The sequence below is a fragment of the Silene latifolia genome, chromosome Y (assembly GCF_048544455.1).
Source record: "Silene latifolia isolate original U9 population chromosome Y, ASM4854445v1, whole genome shotgun sequence".
In the NCBI taxonomy this organism is placed as follows: domain Eukaryota; kingdom Viridiplantae; phylum Streptophyta; class Magnoliopsida; order Caryophyllales; family Caryophyllaceae; genus Silene; species Silene latifolia.
This window is the reverse complement of record NC_133538.1, coordinates 81,610,250-81,616,303: the sequence shown is the minus strand read 5'-3', so window position 1 is coordinate 81,616,303 and position 6,054 is coordinate 81,610,250. Positions and strand designations below refer to the sequence as shown.

General features: G+C 30.4%; 1 long non-coding RNA gene across 1 annotated transcript; it reads left to right on the top strand.

Annotated features, from left to right (window-relative positions):
* Window positions 1-371: 371 nt before the first annotated feature.
* On the top strand, window positions 372-3,603 carry LOC141627211 (uncharacterized). The gene is made up of 2 exons (XR_012536772.1): window positions 372-1,187; window positions 3,308-3,603. It is a non-coding gene; the product is annotated as an uncharacterized LOC141627211 (long non-coding RNA).
* The last annotated feature ends 2,451 nt before the right edge of the window (window positions 3,604-6,054 follow it).

Here is a 6,054-nt window from a genome sequence, read left to right as displayed (position 1 = left end):
AATAATAATAATAATAATAATAATAATAATAATAATAATAATAATAAAATTAATCAATATATATATATATATATATATATATATATATATATATATATATATATATATATATTAATAAAGGAAGCTTTTTTTGAGCGATTACAGAGAGTCCAGCTTTTACGAACTACCCAAAATACATAAAAATACATTATTAAATATAGAAAGTTCACCGTAAATTTGATCATATTTAGAAGTGAATGAATAGATAGAACTCATATGAGCTGTCTTTGCCTAATTGGACTTTAAAAAGAAATTTTGATAGCACTAGGTCACTTTTTCTAATTGAATCTGGGCAAGAAAAGAACACGAGTCCTTTGGACGGAATAGTTTTTATTTTCCTAGGAGTGCAAATTTGGTAGGATTCTTAAGAATGAGTTTTATAAACTTACAAAGACCTAAGTAAATAACTTCTTATATATAGGCATTCCTCAATCCTCATGCAGGATTAACTTACCAATATTTATTTTTTTATATAATATTTTTTCTGCTGTTCTTTTATGTTTACTGCTCAATTAGGTGTTTTTTAAAAAAATTGTACCTTGACTTTATGCATATACATCACAAATATTGTGCACTAAATAATTATTTTCTTCTTCCGTTTGTGCAGTTTGCTGAAAAGTTGTTATCATCGACTCATCGTGACAAATTAGAAATAATGGAGGTTTCATCATAAGTATATTTTTTTGGTTTCATCGTAAGTACATTAATTATTAAGATCTTTAATTATTGTTAGTTGTCCAGTTTTTGGAGTTTCAACATGGAGGCCAGGATTGAAATCAGGTTCTTTAGGCTTCATACAAGAATTTTGCTTTCATAAATAACTTTGTTGATTAACTGTGTACGGAGTTTAGAACAAATAAATTATCCATCTTGGGTAATGGAAAGAGTTCATGACTTATTCTTAAGTGAATGAGCTTGCAATATAAACAAACTGAATTGAAGCCCCCTAATGAGTTTATGAGGGTTTAGAGAACAACGATATATTATGTTAGAATTTAGTATAAAATTTCCAGGATGGAACTATTATTTTGATACAAGTTTTAATGATTTTTTGTTTGTTTGTTTGATGTCAGGTGACTAAAACAGAATGAATCGTATTACAAAACCATGTGTATACTATTACTTGTGGAACCGTGTGCGCTATAGTGGTACTCACTTTACTACTCCGTATTTAGTTTTATTTTACATATTTTCTTTTTGTTAATAAATTGATACTTTAAAATTGGCAATCTATTTTGATGCTTTTGTAGGTATTATGAAGATTAAGAATAGTTTGTAGATAGTTTGTGGTTGATTTTTTATACCTAATTATGATCTACTATTCATGTTTATAAAATTAAAGTTTTGCTTTTTGGGATTGGGAATTTCGGATAGTCACAAACTACAGTGGATATGGAGTGTTAGAAGGACATATAGAATATTCCTATTATTACAAAAGTAATGGGATTATAATTATATCCCTATTAGTACAAACACAAAAGTAATCGTCTCACTATGTGAGACCGTATCCCTCTATAATTTGTGTAGAATTATATGTGTTACTGTTATTGGGTGTTTATATATGCATGGAGAGGTCTGTTACTCTTTTTAATATGTTTAATGTTCACGTGAAGTTCGCTACGGAAGTATTTGAGCGGAGGAATCATTCAATGTGAATTCTAATTTCAAAAAAGTACGAGCACATACAATTCAGAAGTTTACATATATCAAAAGATATTTATTAGAATTTAAACTTTGAATCCATGATGTAAATAAACCTTCGTATGTGACGAGCCTATGAAAAAAACATTCATAAGATGATTGTGACTCAAGTTTAACAAAAAAGAAAGAATCCTTATTCCTGTATGTTTTAAGTAGGGCATATGAGCAAGTAATTCAGAGAATTTAAAGTCTAATGTATCAAGGCGAATTTATATCCTTACCGAGTCTACGCTAACGCAAACTCTAGAATTTTAGTTGTCTACGGTCTACACATTCATTTATGTCAACGCTCAGTACAAAATAAATTACTTAGTAAGAGTAAACCAAAATTTACCACAAAAAAATATTCCTATTTGATACAAGTAAGTTTTTTAAAACAAAATTATAATATAATATTGCTATGAGTTTAGTTGTGGAAAACGAAATTAATATCGCTACAAGTTTAGTTGTGGAGAACGAAATTACATTATAATATGTCGCTACGAGTTTATTTGTGAAAAACGAAATTACAATATAATATTGCTAAGAGTTTTGCATGATGAAGTGTAGGGAGTTTTGGACTTTATTTCCGTCCAAATCTATTAAGTTCAGTTCAGCTTAAATTTAATTCAGCTCACCTCATCTATTCATAATTAACTTTTACTTCAAATCAGTTTAGTCCAACTCTTTACAACCGAAAAAAACAAAATCGTATTCCATTGTTTAATTTTTTTTAGACAATGCAAAAAGGAATTCACAACCGCTACATTTGACAAGTACTCCCTATTTGGCTAAACTTCATGATAGTTAAAAAACAGAGCATGTCAAGTTAACTATCATTTGCCATGATAACGATTTTGATAAACTATAGCAAAATCACATAAGGTTGAATTTGAGTTTGAACACAGTATGATCATGATGTTATTGTTTACTTATATTTTAGTTACCGTACTCCAAATAACAAGAACTTAGTGTGTAATTTCATTATTCTTATTTGTTTCTCTTCAGTTTTAGTTTTAGACTTTTCGAAAAAATTAACTGAAAATTTTTACGAGTACTTGAGGTGAAAGATGATATTACTTTAGGCCCGTGCATCGCACGGGCATTAAATCTAGTATCTATCTATATTAATAAAGGAAGCTTTTTTCGAGCGATTATAGAGACTCCAACCTATGTTAAAAACTTTCGACCAATAAGAATAATTAGTATAAAGATAAAATTTAGAATTAGTGGATAAAATTTAGAATTAGTGTGAAAGTATAGAATATGTTACAATAAGAAGTTGATCAATTGTAGAAATCTTCTAAGCATATAACTTGTGATAGGCAATTATTCAAACGAATAAGACTCCTAACTTAATTGTAATTGTATTATGAAACACTATAAAAGCAATTAATTCATATTTTGTTAATCATAATCTTGCTTAGGTACTCGCACCACCATTTGTTATTGATAATATTGTACGGATTATATTGTATTTGTGCAAAATTCATAGTTTTTATATGATACCTCTATTCATGGTTAACTTATATATTGTACACTTTGTGAATGACAATGTTTATTCTAATTTCAATTTTTCTCTTTGCAGAGCAATTTTATACTTTAGTAGCGCATGACGTCTACGTAGAAAAATATGGACAAGTTAATGATCATGTGGAAAGATCAACAAGCAAGCATAAATGCACAACACGTAATAAAAGGTGCTAAAACTATCAATGTCTATTTATCATCTTAGCCTTGATCATCCTTATTTTGTTCGTCCTTTGTTTCTCCATCAATGTATTAGTACTCCATTATGAAAGAATATGTAATTCACGGTGCTTCTAAGAGATTGTACCGGGTATAAGAGCATTGTACGGTTTTCTACTCATCTCTGTTTATTCATCTCTGGTTGTGGTAGTTGTTAATGTTAATGTTGTGATAGCTGTTGTACGGTTTTCATTAATAAGCCGCAAACCGGGAACATATGAAAATTCTTAAATTACAAATTTTTTATATACATCATTATTTTACATCTTTAAAAAGAGTATAAAGAGTACGGAGTAGTAATGCATATTTTTTTTAGACAGCATTAGTATATTAAAGAACTACATAAAGAATATACAAAAAGGTAGTACTTTTTACTTTTGACGTAGCCAGGATAGAATAAGAGGTGGAGCCGAATTTTAAAAATGTTAAATAGGGATATAGCCACTATACTATGACAACAAATCATCTTCTATAGTACTAAAATTTCTAATATTTCCTATCTGGGCCCGACCTATTTTGGTAACGTAGCTACGTCAATGGTAGAAAGTTTTTTTAGACCGCATTAGAGTATTAAAGAACTACATACAAAATATACAAAGAGGTAGTACTTCTTTTCACTTTTTACGTAGAATTTTTTTTTTTTTTTTTTTAAAAAAAAAATTTCGTTGTTGTTTAGTTTCATATTCGTTTTACACAGTTTTATTCATCCCTAGCTATGTTCATGCGGAGTTTGTTAAGTAAATAATTGAATGAAAATGTTACATATGTTAAAGCCAATTTATTAGAATTTGGAATTTGAATTTGTAACACAAATAAATGTTTGTAAGCTACGAGTCTAAAATCAGAATTTCAAAGATGACATTCCTACATTAAAATACAAAAAGAAAAAGTAAAATATTTTTACTTTATGCCTAATAGATTATGATATTTATTCCGTTATAATGTTAAGACTAATATCTCCGTTTTAAGAGAGACTAACAGTAATCAGAGACTCGGAAAATGATTTAGATATAACAAAAATAGTTACATACACCCCGGTTTCTTTGTTTGTTCCACTTAGGACCCGTAGGACCAAATAATTGTCAAGAAATTAAAATCTAATGTACAAAAGGAAATTTGATATCCTTAGTAAGTTTATGCTATCACACATTCTACAATTCCAGTCATCTCCACGTCCATCTACGCTAATACAAACAGGACTTACAGGAGAATTTAGTCTATACAATAAAATTTTAATTTGTGTGAGTAATCAAATTTACCAAAAAAAAAAATACATCGCATCTAATAAGTTTTGAAAAAATAAAAATAAAAATATGGAAGAGTTTTCTTCTTCAGGCAACTTCTTCGAGAACCATTACCGCTACATTTTGCAAGTACCAGAGGATAACGATTTTAATAGACTGTAGAAAATCATAATAGGTCGATTAAACATAGTACAAACGTTATGTAGTTCTAAGCGCTGAACCTATAGAGTGTTATTGTTGTTATCTTTTTTTTTTTTTTTTGATAGTTGTTATCTTTTATTTGTTTACTTATATTTTAGCTATTTGACTCTTACTATCACGAGCACTTAAAATGTAATTCATTGTTCTTATTTGTTTCTTTCCAATTTTAGTTGGATTTAAGATTTTAAGAGACACCTAATCTGAGTAGTCTTACGAGTCGAGATTACATATAGGCCCGTGCATCGCACGGGCATTAAATCTAGTATATTATTAAAGGAAGCTTTTTTCGAGCGATTATAGAGTCTCCAACTTTCGCAAAATACTTCAATAAATAAAAAATGCTAAATAATATACTTATAAAAAAAATAAAAATAAAAATATCTAACAAATTTAATTGCATTATGAACATACGTACTCCATGTATTTCCAGAGCAGTTATTTGTTACCACCCGTGCTTGTAGAATGACGTCTTTAGTTGACTCCTCCTTGCGGTCTCCTGAAACGATGAACAAACTAAGGGCTCGGCTTTGGACCGAGCGAACTCACTCCGACGCTCAAGTCAGTAAACTTAGAGAGATAAGTTGTTGTTACTTGGTGAAGTATATATTGTAGAGAGATAAGGAAGATATTACCAGATGAATAGTGATTCTTAGGTTAAATTGTGGATCTCCTCCTCAATGAGAGTTGAGGAGTATTTATAGACTTTCACCTTTTGTCACGTAGTGGCCAAGTGGCCAAGTGGCTAGCAGGTGGAAAGACTGATCTACCCCTCGGCCGAGGGACCCATGGCAGGCCGGCGGGCCCTGTTGACTCACCGCCGAGGGGTCTTGGATATGAGTTCGCGGATGTGTGCCTCGGCTGGCCAGTTGCCCCAGCCGGGACCCAAGTGACAGGCCGACAGACTGCGTCGGTTAGGCTGTCTAAGCCGTTGACTTGCTGTGGATATCTTTGACTTTGCTCAATATGTTGACTGGTCAGCGGGTGCAGAATATGCCCCATCAACTATTTCAGTCAAAAAGTCTATAAAGATACAAGATTCCTATTGATCAAGTTTATTTAGAATAAAATTCTACAAATATAATAGTGTATATACTGATTTCTTGCAACCCAAACTCCATATAAGAGATTATTTTTTTAGTCT